The sequence below is a fragment of the Lissotriton vulgaris genome, chromosome 5 (assembly GCF_964263255.1).
Source record: "Lissotriton vulgaris chromosome 5, aLisVul1.2, whole genome shotgun sequence".
Classification (NCBI taxonomy): domain Eukaryota; kingdom Metazoa; phylum Chordata; class Amphibia; order Caudata; family Salamandridae; genus Lissotriton; species Lissotriton vulgaris.
The window spans coordinates 821,818,252-821,833,605 of NC_141693.1; positions in this window are offsets into that span (position 1 = coordinate 821,818,252).

The window sequence follows — 15,354 nt, forward strand, 5'->3', positions numbered from 1 at the left end:
AACAACAGTGGATTTTATTCATTGATGTTCACGGAAGCAGTACTACACTGCAAAACCAAATCATTATAATATTTACATCCATTCTATAAACTGTTCCTCTGTGGGAGGGGGGAAATAAGTGCTCCTAGGCATGTCAATTTTACATTAACATTTATTTATACTGGGCTGTATTGCTATTAGTTTTGCCTTGGAACACTATCAGGCCAGGCACTTTTAAGCCCAGACCTTGAGGTTTACACTACATACCCCAGTCTATTTTCCTTCAGAGAAATTCATGCATATGTTTGATTGCAGTCTGCCTCTTTGTCTGTTTATATCGAGATTCTTCACTAATTTATGTATGCATCTGAGGAATTTGTACGTGCAGTGTCAGGCATGGTGTTCTCTATTAAGTAACAGAGACTGTGGTGTCTTGTTAGGATTCACAGTATCCATTTAAATAATACTAGCTGTGGGGTGTTTGGTAGGATTGATGCCGGGAGTTATGAAGTGCGGTCTGCTAATGTAAGTTTGGTGAGGTCCAACTATATGGTGTCTCTTAGCTGTGTTTGGTCCATACTTGTTGTTTTAATTAAAGTCTTTTCTTGGAGGTTCTGATGGTGTACTGCTTGGGTTCGTTCTGTTATGTGCTCGGTGATAATCAGCTATGAGCCTGAAAAAGTACAACAACAAGTACATGACTGCTGTGGTTTTACTAAAGCACATATGCTATTTAATTGGATGTATCTCCTACATTCCATGTTTCCTGAAAGCCTAGGCCTTGCTTGGCATTCAAAGGCAGCAGTTGTGGTGCTAGTGGAGTGGGGGGCTGCCCATCCAGTGATTGAAGTAGAAGTTGTACTTAGCACGGCCAGAAAGGAGATGTCTTTCCTGTCTGAGGCTCGTCTGAGGCCCATAAATCTGCTTCCCAGGCTGCTGCAGAACACTGAATGGCCAGAGCATTTCTTCCAGTTCAGAGTCTGCCTTGGTAAGTGTTTTTTATTTAATTCTGACACTTCCTTATTCATTTCTTCAGACAGATCTTATGCCTTTTCAGTACTTACAACAAGTCCTCTTTTAAATTCTGTTCAGATTTTCCGGCGTAAAAAGTGTTTGGGAAAAAAAACATGGCGTTTGTTAGTTGAAAATATTAAATTCAGTGATGTTTCAAGATATTCTAGGAACTTGTATTTTAAAACTTTTTAACACTGGTTTCTTTACAAACAAGTTTTGGCAAAGCCAATACATCGGCCCTAGCATTATTAAGGCAAGCCCTTTGGGATGTTCCAGTTCTTGTTTATATTCCCTGCATTCCTCTGATTACTCCCTTTTTCCTGGCTCCATCATGGAGTAACATGTTACTGTTAACTCATAATCTGGTGCAGAGTTGTTTGGGATGAAGATTGTCAAAGGCCTCTTTGCCCACATTGTCATTCATGATGGGCTTGAACAAGGCGGATATTATTGTGTCTAAAAGACATGGTACTTATGTTCACTTTGTTTATATTGCAGGAACTCCTGTCAACAGATTGAGCCTGTCTCCACATTTTAGACACAAAGAGAGAAAACTTCCAGTCACAAAAGTATTATCAGCAAGTATCTAAATATTCCTTTGCACAAGATCTGCAGAAAAGCTCAACCTCAAAGTGTAAAGATGTTTCACCATAGTGATCTTCTTTCCCTGGCTCAACCATTTGTGTTTCTCAGAAGCGCAAATTAGAATCACAGCAATAGAACCAACACCTACTACTTGCAGAATAACACATTTATGTTTTCAAACCAGGCTTTGACTCTGCGTCCCACCCAGTAAGACATGTCTGCAAATTCCACAGGTCTTCACCCACCTGTCCCTCAATAGTCAACCTTTGGGCACTATAAAACCTGTTAGTACCCCTGGTATAAGCCGAACCAGGAATACCTGTACTTTGGCAAATGAAACTCAGTGTCTGTTCTAAAACTAAAGCCGCAACTAGAGTTCCTTCTGTAAACTGAAATCCCAACTTGAGAGGCCAGAGAGAGTGAGCGATTCTGCTCATGTATGACACATATGGCACATGTATAGATGGTCTACTGCATGTCACAATCCACAAGATCACATTGTCTACTGATGTTGAGGAAGTCACCTCACACTCTAGCTAGCTGGAGTGGGAAATGTTTTACAATAATATAGTCACTCAATTTTTAGAACTGCACGTTCGAAGCATGTGAGGTGTAGGTCACATGATTTGCATTCTACTGCCATCTAGTGTTGGGTCCAGATGTTTGCAATTTATTTTTCTTCGAAGAAGTCTTTCCAGTCACAGGGCAAGGTGACTCCTCCTTTCGGTGATAGTGCGCATGGGCATCAACTTCATAGTTAGATTATTTTTTTCCCACCATCTGGTTTGGACGTGAATTTCTGCGCTCCAGTTCAAAACCGTTCTTTGAGTTCCCCTCGGTGCGCAATCCACTATACCCATGTTGGTATTTTTTCGTACACCTATACCACTTCTCCGCATATCATATCGGTCAAAGAAAACTTCAATTTCGATTGGAAAACTCGTGGTAGGCCGCCTGGACTAACAGCCTTGGTCCACCTCTCAGTCGATGGAACAGACTTCATTCAAATTCGGCCCTCGTGCCAAGCAAAATATCCGTGCACCAACTTGTGCTTTTCTACAGACCACAACGAACAACACTGCAACACGTGCAGATCCTTCAGATCCCAAAAAACTCTCTGCGATCGTCGGGCTCGACGTAATGAAATGCGATGCCAGAACATCGAATACACGCAGGGCATCTCCGGTGAAGGTCATGCTTCCCCGCCTCCTGTACTACTTTGTCAACTTGCCAGTATTTATTCCAGCCCCCTTTTTTAACATGCTTAATAAGCTGCTGCGGGACTTTATCTGGGGCACCTCTAGACACAGGCTGGCGCTGGCGAAGCTATATCTGCCGACAGATCGGGGAGGCGTGGCTGCTCCTTGTTTTGGGCACTACTACCTAGCCGCTCAGCTGCAGTGGGTTGCTCGTTGGCTGGCGGATCGAGGTAGAGACGATACGACCACAGCACTGCCGCCATACTCACTAGAGCACATAACCAGACTCTTCCACCCCATTGCTGCGATTGCGCGACCAATGCCGCTCATCCTAGCGGTGGCATATAAGTGCTTCCGAAGGGCTCTATATCTCACCCGCAACATTATCCCTTATGCGCCGGCTATACCCCTTGAGGGCTCGCCTGGTGGCGAGGGGTGCTCGCAGCTTCTATGCTCACGGAATGGTGGGAGGCTGACCTTCATACGCTCTGTGACTTATATCTGGATGGGGAGCTCTCGACATATGAGTCTTTAGTAACAGAGTAGGGGCTTCCACCAGGGGGGTTTTAGTGCATCGCTCCCTAATAGCGAAATTGACCGCCGGGTGGGGAGATGTGACCGCGGAGCCTAGTCAGCATTTAACTATGCAGTATCTGCACATAATAGGGAAAGGTAGGCATCTGGTCCACTGGTTTGCGGCAGCGCTGAGGGAACACACAGCTATCAGCTTGGGCCCACTTAGGTGCAAATGGGAACTGGATCTGGGGCGGCCACTAGTGGGCAAGGAATGGGAGAGGATCCTTAAAGGCCCCAGAAACATGCAATTCCGCCAAGTCCAGCTCTTCATTGTTCACAGAGCTTACCTCACGCCTGAGTTGATTAACTAGTACTTTCATCGTAATGATGTTCTCTGTCCTCGGTGCAGTGAATTGGGGGCGGGGTTCCTGCACATGCTGTGGAGCTGTCCGGGGTTGGGCACTTAGTGTCGTGCAATCAGTGGGCTGCTGCAGAGCTGCACAGGCCGAACCATACCTTTTGACTGGCCCGAGTACATACTGCATCATTTCAAAAGGTCCCCCAAAGATTAGGTGACGTCCCAGTTCTTTGATCTGGGGCTAGTGGTGGCAAAACGCCTCCTTATAAGGAGATGGAAGGCGCATGATCCGCCGTGTACGCAAGCATGGAGTTCCTCATTCCAGGCATGGGCTAGGGCAGAGTGGACTGCCATTCGCAGGGAGGAAACACTGGGTTTGCAGAAGGAACCTATAGCAGCCTATTGGGAGTGGATGCTTGCTGCACTACAGCGGTCGGACAATGAGGACCACATGAGACATGTGGAGGGTGCGGGAGGTGATCACACTGGTGGATGCACATCACAGGCTGTTCTACTGACTGGATAATTTGGCGACACCTTGGCTCTGCTCTCCCAGGGCATGGAGGCAATCACAGCAGCTATAGATGAGGGGGTGCCAGCGAGATCGGGGGGGTGGGGCAGCGGAGGTTGGGGACACCGGGGAAAGCGTGAGGGAGTTAAAATGTGTATATGGTTTCTTCTGCTACCGTTATTGTTTTTTTGTTTCAAATGTATACCATCTGTTTGAATGCCCAAGATGCAGGGTCAACCTTGGACTATACAGACAGTTGAGAAGTTGACACATCGGCCCTCACTAGTGGCCTTAAAGACTGCACCAGGACTGGTGAAAAGTAGCATAGTTAGCTCCTGGGTGAGCACCTTTTGTTTCATTCACAGCAATTTTTATATGCCTGTACAACACCATGGCCATGCACTAACGCGTTGTTGAATACCTGTGCATAACTGTGAGCTACTACATGTGATGTTTGTGCTGTTAAGTGTAATCTTAAAACAATAAAAAAAATTGGGGAAAAAAAAGACATACTGAGGACATCTTCAAAGACGCTGTCCGTGCTTGCATTCTGACTCCCAGAATAAATTAAAAAGTATAAAGCTGCACCATCTGATCCAGTCTTTATTAAGTGACAGTTACCCACTGACTAGCTTGTTGTTTCTAATGCCCGAAAATAGGCTAAATCACAAACCCCTGGGGATGACCCCTCAGGACAAGGAATCAAAGTTAATAGACGCCTCTGACAAACGAATAGCTGCCCAGGCGGCTAATCATTGGCACATCGCCAACACCCAGGCCCTCTTAGCCAGATATGATAGAGCGCACTGGGACAAAATCGAGCAATTACTCCAATATTTCCTAGAAGAGTGTAAAGCTAAAGCACATGATTTAGTACAAGAAGGAAAGCTCATCTCCAATTCCTCTATTAGATGTGCCTTAGATGCTGTCGACACTGCAGCTCAAGAGATTAACACTAATGTGTTATTCAGGAGACACGCCTGGTTAAGGATTTCCGGTTTTAAACCTGAAACCCACCAATTCGTTTTAAATACCCCATTTGACAAAGAGCATCTTTTCTGGGCTGAAGTTGATCAGCCGTTAGAAAAAATGAAAAAAAAACACTGAAGTAGCTAAGTCTATGGGAGCTCTACAGTCTCCTCCTAACCGGGGCTCCTATTGTCGCTCCTTTTACAGTTGGGGGGGGGGGGGTCTAAGACAACATCTTCAGACACCAATGTTTCCTCCTATAAAGGCAACAATCAACCTTCCTCCACAAGAGGTTTCTTTAGAGGAGGTTATAGAGGAAACCGGCAAGGGTAGAGAAAAGGGTTCCACACCCCGTAACTCCCCCTCCTCTAACATGCAGTGACTTACCTACCCTTTCCCCCTATCATTTATTACTTGTTCGGTGATGTCTTCTACAATTCCTCCCCATTTGGCATTCTAGAACAACAGACAAATAGGCGTTAGGAATTATCCAACATGGTTATTGTCTGGAGCTTACCACCAATCCTCCAAATATTCCACCTCGTTCTCACAAACTCACCAGAACATTTGCACCTCCTCAAACAGGAAGCCCAGCCTCTCCTGCTAAAAGGAGCCATAGAGCCGATACCATTACAATATCAAGGGTCAGGCGTTTACTCCCTGCATTTTCTTATTCCCAAAAAGGACTGCTTGTTAAGACCTTTTCTGGACCTCAGAGAACTGAACCTCTACATACTGCAGAACATTTCCACATGGTAACACTTCAACAAGTGCTCGCACTTTTAAAACAGGATGACTTTATGTCTACTCTAAACTTAAAGGACACATATTTCCACATTCCAATTCACCCCGCTCATGGCAAATATCTCAGATTTGTGATAGAGGGTCAACATTACCAATTCAAAGTACTACCACTTGGAGTCACCACAGCTCCTAGAGTATTTACCAAATGCCTGGCAGAGTCGCAGCTCATCTGTGAAGACAGCAAATCCACGTCTTCCCCTATCTAGACGGCTGGCTTATCAAAGCCAGCACTTACCAGAAGTGTCTCCAGCATACTCAAGCCACAATTAGCCTACTACACCAACTAGGGTTTACTGTGACTGCCCTGAAGTCCCATCTGCAGCCTTCAAACACCCAGACTTCTTTAGGAGACACCATAGACACTCAAAAAGCTCTAGCCTCTCCCAATGCAGCCAGAATTCACACTATGCAGTCTCTTCCCACTCAGTTTCAGCCCAACAACTCATTACCAGCCAGAGTCTTAATGTAACTGCTGGGAATGATGGTGTCTTGCATCATAATTGTACCCCAAGCAAGACTTCATATGCGTCCCCTTCAAGAATACTTATCAAGTCAGTGGAACCAGTTGCAGGGTCAATTATCCAATCTAGTGTTGGTAGACGGCTGCACCCATCGCTCTCTGCAGTGGTGGAACCCACAAAATGCAACCAAAGGGCAGCCCTTCATCGACCCTGTTCCACAGACCGTGCTAAGAGCAGACGCAGATGCATCGCTCACTGGTTGGGGTGCACACTTACAGGATCACACAATCAATGGATTATGGAGTCTATTTTTTTTTGTTTTTGTTTTTATTTACCAACGTGCAGAAGAAAAATACAGAGAGCATTCATTAAAGCACCCTCCCCACACCCCCACCCCCACCCTCATTGAGGAGAACCCAAGTATACATTTTTTTTTTAAGGAAAGACGGCACAGCCAGACAGGACGCAAATGGAAAGAGAGAGAAAAAGTAGAAAAAACGTGCAGAGAGCAAAAAAGAAGATAAGGACAAGACTGAGAAAACAAAACCACAGCAAGCACTTTAGGTAAAGAGGTGATTAACCCGACTGTGCCAGCCAGGAGGTCAAGTTATCCCATACCTCAAGGCCCTTTTTCCGGCCTCTACGTCCCTTCCTGACGTAGGCAGCAATTTCTAGGTGATAGGTAGCGATAAGTCTGGCTAACCACTGTGAAAATGACGGGGGCTCAGGGTCACGCCAGGCGGAGGCCACACAGATTCTCCATACTGCCATGGCAATGAAAATTAGAACTTCTCTTTTTAGCCGTGAGGTCTCGGTCTGTGTTCCCAGCATGATAATAGTAGGATTTAGTGTTATAGGCTGAGTTGTGACTTCCCTTAGAAACTCCTGTATGCGGTTTAGGGTATTAGAGAGCTTTAGACAAGTGGAGAAGACATGAATGGAGTTAGCCCCATATTCCGAGCATCTAGGGCAGAGCGTGCCTTGGCCAGAGCCCCACTTCGCAATCTTGTTAGGATTAAAGTACAGAAAAAAATTGTTTTAAAGTGTTGTGCCTGTAATTTGGCTGAGATTAAAATGTTCTGTGATAGGGTGAGTGAGTTAAAAAAACTGCTGCTGGTAGAAGAGAGTTTGTTGTGCCATTTGTCGGCTACGTTCTGTAAGTCGCCAGGGGTCTGATTGTTTATAATGTTATATACAGGCCAATTCTAGGGGGTAATGGTTTACATAAGGTGTCAAGGAGGTCAATTTCCCTGAATCCTGAGGCCCCCCCCCAGCTTTCCTAGACAGAAAATCAGAGACAGAAAGATATTTGAAGGCATCTTCATTCTTGAGTTTATATTTGGCACATAAATCAGAGAAGGGAATTAACCCCTTCACAAGTGATGAGGTCTCCTAATTTCAGTATGCCTGCCTTATGCCAGTCTGAAAAGTAAGCCCTGTCAAAAATGGTGGGTAGGCTGTCATTGTTCAGCGTGGGAGTATAGTGATTGAACCTACCCAACCCAAAAATTCTACGGATACTACGGAAAGCTTTAAATTAATTTAGTAGTGTCTTAAATCTCACCCGTTTGTAGTATCCGAAGTAAACAGCCCCAGGATTGTTCCCCCAGCAGTAGCTGAAATGGAGAGGAAGGCCTTGTAGTATGAGGGCGTGGAGCTTCTTTTAGCAGTTCTGAGCTGTACTGTAGCACCGAGGCCCAGTAGTAAAGAGTGATATTAGGGAACAACCACCCCCTTGTTCTTTTGGTAAACATAATTGCCTTAAGGCCCTCATGGGATGAGAATACGACCAGAAAAAATGTGTAAATAGTTGTTGGATTTTTTGCAGGTTAGATTTACTAAATTCCAGAGGTATTGTTCGGAAAAGGTATAGCAGTTTAGGAAAATATGTCATCTTTATGACGTTACATCTGCCAACCAGGGTTAGGTGTAGATTGTCAATTTGTTTCAGGACTTTCCTAGTGTGTGTGGCCAATGGAGCTAGATTATCTGTGACGATCTCATTTAGATTTGCGGAGATTAAAACCCCCAGATATTTGGCCTTAGTAACCACCCTGTAATCAGTCCCGGATATTTGGCTATTTGTAATTATTTGAGTTTTGGTCTGATTCAAGGCATAACCAGAGAGCTTACCAAACTTTTGCGCCACTATAGCATTAGAGGGATCAGGCGAGGTGATGGCTAGATCATCGGCATAGGCCAAGATCTTGGTGCAAATCTATTGAAAGAAGACTGGGGAAATCTCAGCATTTCTCAGTATTTCCTTGATAAAGGGATCCAGATAAAGAGCAAACAGCAGAGGGGAGCAGGGGCACCCCTGTCTGGTTCCCCGGGAGATCTCAAATTGCCCGGTTAGTTGTCCATTAATGGAGACACAAGCTGTTGGTTTTACATAGAGAGCTTGTATTGCATGTATGATCTTAGTCCCAAAGCCCATTTTACTCCACACTGCCCACAGAAAACGCCAGGAGACCCAGTCAAAGGCTTTCTCAGCGTCCAAGAGTGTAAGTGACATCGGGTCTCCGACGGCCTGTGCGTCGTCAAAGAGGGTAATAGCGCGTCTAACATGTTCGGTTGTTCCTTTCTTTGGGATAAACCTGTGCTGCCACTCTGACACCAAGGACTCGGTCACTGAGGAGATTCTCTTTGCTAAGATTTTGGAGAAGATTTTTGAATCGCTGTTGATGAGTGTAATAGGTCGACAGGAGCTTATCTCTAGAGGGGATTTATCCTTTTTAGGAAACATGGCTATTCTGGCCATGGACCAGGAGGCCGGTGGAAGAGCCCTGTTGAATATGGAGGTTATTACTTCTGTGAGAATTATTTTAATTGGTGGGGCGGAGATCTTATAGAACTCTACTGGGATGCCGTCCATCCCAGTAGCTTTCCCATCAGGAAGGCTGTTGAGTGAGTTCAATATCTCCTCCCACGTAGGGGTTAGCTCTAGTGTTTCCCTATTATCTGGGGAAAGAGAACGAAGATCAAGCTCGCTAAGATAATTGGTAGTTTCATCTGAGATTAAATCATTTGGACCGGGATTCTCCTCGGTGTAAAGTTCGGAGTAGAAATCCTGGAACCCCTTTCGTATAAGTTCCGTGTCATTGGTCTCAATTCCAGATGGGAGTCTAATTGTGTGAATCTCGCTACAGGAAGCCTGTTGTCTGGACCTAACAGCCAGATGATGCCCAATACTATTGCTGCATTCATAGTTTTTCTCCCGGGAACAGGCCCATTTTGCGACGGTTTTCTCAGCAAAAATTGCCCCGATTTCGGCTCTGGCCAGCACCACCTCTTTCTGGGCTGACTCAATATCTTGCCCTGCTTGAATACATTGGGTTAATTTAGTTTCAGTTGTTTTCAACTTCCCCTGTAGATTACTTATCATCATCTTCTCTTTCTTGTTTTTTCGCGCTGAGAATCCCAGGGTCTCTCCCCTAATCCCTGCTTTTAAAGTATCCCAAACTGTCATAAAAGGAGGCAGAGCCAATGTTAAAGTCTAAAAATTCCTGTAGCCAGCCTTGCATATGTATCTTGTATCTTGTCTAACGTATCCTGTAGCAAAGCTTTTTCAAAGCTCCAGGTGGAACTCTCTCTGGGCTTCCCCCATCCTCTGATGTTAATGATGAGGGGGTTATGATCCGACATGAAGCTGGGAGCTATTTCAATAGTGCAGTTATTAATGATTGAAGATGAGACGAAAAAATAATCGAGCCTGACAAGGGTGTGGTGTGGGGCAGAGAAAAAGGTGTGACCAGGCTGAGAGGGGTTCAGTCTAGCCCAGCAATCTCTTAAGCCGTGTGTGTGTGCGATATCTGTCAAAGCCTGAAAGACCAGGGGCTTCCTGCCCTTGTATTTCCAGAGGCTGTCCGTATCCCAGTTGAAAGGCAGATGTAGATTAAAATCACCGTATAGAGCAATAGGGGTGGGCCAGTGTGCTAATTCTCCTGGGACCAAATTGATAACACCTGGGTCATCTGTATTGCTCCCGTAGATTGAGCAGAGGGTAAAAGGGGGGTTGTTAGAGATATGACACGAGACGATAGGGAGCCTTCTCTCAGCCAGGATTCCAGCCCCCCTGGTTTTGGAGTCCTATGTGGTGGCCCCCAAAACACGACGCCCCAAGGAGTCTAAAAGGTGTTTCTGGGAGCCCTCGGTGTGGGTTTCCTGTATGCAGTTAATGTCCCCTCCCAAAGAGCGAAGCCCCTGGATCACATTTTGCCTTTTCGTACGATCATTTAACCCGCATATGTTGACAGAGACAATTCTTAAAGTATCTGATTTAGCCATTTGAAAAAAAATAAAGAAAACAAGCAAACAGAAGAGCAATAACAAGGCCAGCTCCTATTTTCTTATCCTATAGTGTAATAAGAATGTTTTGAGAGTACATGTGTATGCATAAAAAAAGGTTAGAAGACTAGTGCTTAGATTTTTTGTGCCTAACTTTCCTATTGATGGGATGGTGCAGTGAGCAAAAAAACGGTGATGGATAAAGCCCTGATCTTTGGACTGGGTAAGAGTGGTCTGCTTAATTCAGACACTCTGTTCATCACCACCCCCTTTTCTGAATCATTTTTGTTCACCATAAGCGTGGAAGGGTATACTCAGATGTGAGTACCTAGCTCATTGCACCATCAGGATTCAAGCAAGCCGGGCCGAAGACGGCTGAAATGCCAGAAACCGGTCCCCGGTAGCTTGTTTCCTTCCCAGTATAAGAATTGGCTTGGTAGTTTGGTCTGCCCTGTTCCCATGATGCACTGGGCTAGGGTCAGACTAATTTGCATTGCCAAGTTCTGAGCTGGGATGGTGCAGTGAGCAAAAAAACCGTGATGGATAAAGCCCTGATCTTTGGACTGGGTAAGAGTGGTCTGCTTAATTCAGACACTCTAATCATCACCACCCCCTTTTCTGAATCAAACTTTCCTATTGGGGTGCCTTTCCCATCCCCCCCCCCTCTTTGAGCAATCAGGCAGAGCCTGAGTAATGGCAATCAACATGAGCCCCGACTGCCAGCCACGCCGGAGTGATCAGAAATGTAGCTCTAGTTATAGATCGGCCAACAGCCCTCCCCTTTTTTTTGTTTTTAAAAAATGCTCCGTGTGGTGTAGGGTAGTGAGGAGTGAGGTAGTGCGTAAGAAGTAAAGAAGACAGATTACGAATGAACCTAAAAAGAGAGACAAAAGAATGTATCAGGAAAAGTCAGAGAAAATCAATCTGAAGTCAGGAGGTACATAACCCAGGCCTGGGTTTTTTTTCTTTCTTCCCCAGCGGACAGATTGGATGAGTGTTATTTCTTTCTGGATTTAAATTCCTCCAAGAACTCCCCTGCTTTAATCTCGGAGAGGAAAACCTTGGTGTTTCCGTTGGAAATTACTTTGAACCTCGAAGGATTCATAAGATACCCCTCCGCACCCTGCTGTTGGAAAGGGGAAATTAGCTGCCTCATACGCAATCTTCTTTCAACAGTAAGGTGGCAGAAGTATGGTTTGGCGAAGAATGTTATCCCGTTAGCTCCTTTTTTTGAGTTAAAGCGAGCTTGATCATAGATCTATCTGAGGAGGAAGTTTCCGAACTAGACTAGAAACACCCTCGGTTGTCCCCCCGTTGAGTTGCCGCTGTGGTGTTGTCCCTTCAGATGAAAGGGAAACCGGTGGGCCCTCTGGACCTCGTGATCCCAATCCCAGCCTGGATGATCAGGAAAGGAGTCCTGCAGTAGTTGGACTATGAAACGTCTTGGGTCGTCGCCCTCCTTCCCCTCCGGAATACCAAGTAGGGGGAGATTGTTCCAGCGCTGATGGTTTTCCTCCTCCTCCATTTTAGTCATCATGTCTATCATACAAGCTGTGTTAGATTCCCCCTGTTGTTTGGTGGCCAGGGCCTCTGTTTCAAGGTATTTGGTACGTGCCTCCACCATGGTGACCCGGTCACTGATGTCAGCACATGTTTTGTTCAGTTGTCTTAGCCCACCCTGCAACTTCTTTGCCACACTTTTGGCGATACAACTGTCTTCCTGAACTTCATGAAATTCTTTAATGGAGGCTAAGATGGATGCTAGAGAGGGTTCAGAGGTATCCGTTTGCAGGCTCTTAGTACTTCCCCACTAAGTAGAATTTGGATCGTCTTCATCAAGGGGGTACGACATTTGCGAATCGGAATTGTCCCATTTGAGCTGGCTGCGGCGTTTGGTTTTGCTTATGGGCTTTTTAGAGCGCTGGACCGTGCCTGTGTCTTTATGAGTGAAACCTCGCTGTCCCCATCGCTGGCCTCCTCGGATCCATCCTCATTGGAGGAGGACGGAGTGCTGTCTGAGACAGAGTAGAAATCTTCCAGTCCTGCTTCATGAGTCCAAGAAATTGAGGCCCCGGGGGGCACAACCAGGTTTTGAATGGCATTGCTTGTATCAGCCTCACCCGAAACAGAGGCAGTCAGTGGGGTTCCAAGGTTATTCTCCCCTAGTGTGTTGTCTGGCACCTGGGACTGAGGGGAGGCTGCGTTAGAGGAATTGCATCATCAGCGTGTGGATGTACTGCGGCAGGGGCTTGGGGGCCCCTCTTGAGTTTTTGCGGGGTCGGTGAGCGTGCATGTGTTGGCTTCAGGGGTGGGCAGGACATCATTTTCAATAGCACTCCCCGCTTGAGTACCAGGGTTTGCACTTCCTACTGATGTGTCATTGATGGGAGGAGAGTGAGTTTTATTGCTGGGGTTTGGCAGCGCTATTTTAAACCCCAGGAAGATTTTGGCAGGGGGGGATGAGTGGCTTCAGTGTTCTAAAAGTCTCTTGATAGACCCCCTCCCCCCGGCTTCCCCAACAGTTTCCCAACCGCTTTTCTGTCCCCACTGACCTCAGATTTAGACCTGGGCACTCCCTCCATGACCGCAAATGAAGTGGCGTCCTTGGCAGCAGTAGGCGTTTTCTGTTTCGGTCCTTTGCGCGCCCCGCGGGCGCTCATGCTGCTCCTGCTGAATCCAAGTGAGGCCCTAAGAGGTAGAACCCAGCAGCCCCGGAGTCTGTTGCCCTTGCTGAGGGTTGTGTGGTGAGCAGGACAAAGAAATACCGCGATCACGGTAAAAATCAAATCTGCCCGTATCTCCAGAACCGACCGGTGAAAGTAATGTGCAGCCAAGTGATTCCTGATCGGGATCCCCTCCGAAGGAAAACGGCTTCACAGTCCTCGTTGCGCTGCAGAGCTGGCGTGACTGATGATTCAGCATCCCGGTGAGAAGTGCGATGCGCAGGGCAGCTAGCTGAGCGCTACGCTTCCGGCGTGAGCAGCCGAGCAGCGTGAGCTCAGGCTGATTCCATCTTGCTCCTTCCTTCAAGGATTATGGAGTCTAAAGCACAAAAGTCTCAATAAAAATCACCCAGAGCTACTAGCAGGGTTTCTAGCGCTCAAAGCCTTTCAAACTCACCTCGTAGGCAAAGCTGTCCTAGTCCGCACGGACAACATCACAGCTATGTACTATATACAAAAACAGGGGGGGGACACTCTCCAACTGTCACGCCTAGCACACGGCCTTTGGAAATGGGCTATACACCACAAGATTTATCTCCTGGCAGAACACCTTCCAGGAGTAAACAATCAGATTGCAGACAGAAGCAGTGAATCCACAAGTGTGAACTTCATCCTCAGGTTCTCCTCCCCTATTTTCAGAAATGGGGATTTCCTCAGACAGACCTGTTTGCCACAGCAGAAAATGCAAAATACCCAAACTTCGCTTCCAGGTTCCAACACCCGCTCTCCAAAGGCAATGCCCTATGGATGAACTGGTCAGAGATATTTGCCTCTTCCACTCATTCCACAGTTGGTGCCGAAGCTCAAGCAAACAGCCTCTCTTAGTTCCAACATGGGCACGCCAACCCCGGTTCACCACCCTGTTGGAGCTGTCAATAGTTCCACACTAAAAGCTCCATCTCGCCTCCAGTCTCTTCACTCACAGCCATGGAGAAATCAGGCATCAAAATCCCAAATAACTCAACCTAGCGATCGGGCTCCTGAAGTCATAGAGTTTGGTTATTTATACTTCCCACCAGGCTATATTAATGTTATACAGCAAAATTGAAGAAATTTGTTATCTATTGTAACAATAACAATATCAATCCTCTTAATGCTTCTGTACAGAGTATCATCTGTTACCTGTTACATTTACAGCAATCTGGACTAGCCTACACATCCATTCGCTTACATCAAGAAGCAGTAGCTGCATACTTACAAATCAGACAACACTTATCTCTATTCAGAGTACCAGTGATTAAAGCATTTATGGAAGGGTTAAAAAGAGGGATACCACCAAGAGTCCCACCTGCGCCAGTGTGGAACCTAAATATAGTCCTTACAAGGCTAATGGGTCCACAATTCGAACCAATGCATAGGTGCCAGTTACGATTCCTCTCATGGAAGGTTGCTTTCCTCATAGCAATAACTTCACTGACGAGAGCTGGTGAACTCCAGGCATTAACTATACAAGAGCCTTTCTTTCAGCTTCATAGAGACAAAGTGGTTCTTCGCACCAATCCTAAATTTCTCCCTAAAGTAGTTTCTGCCTTTCAGATCAATCAGTCGTTTTGAGTTACCTGTGTTCTTTCCTCATCCTGATTCTGTAGCAGAATGAGCTCTACACACCCTTAATGTTAATAGAGCTCTACTATATTATATTGAAAGAACAAAAGAATTTAGCTAAACAAAGCAACTTTTAGTTGCTTTTTCTCCACCACACAAAGGCAAACCCATATCTAAATCAGGCAATGCAAGCTGTATTGTAAAATGTATCCAGACATGCTACCAGAAAGCAAATATTCATGGGTTGTGGGAAATTGAGTTTTTTTAGATTGAATAAGGATTTTCACTGAGTTTTACTGGCGGGAAATGAGAACATAGTAGACCAATGAGGAAGCAGGAAGTGTGTTTAAATATGGGGTGTGGGAACAGGGAGGGTATTACTACTTGTTAGTTAAGAAACAAA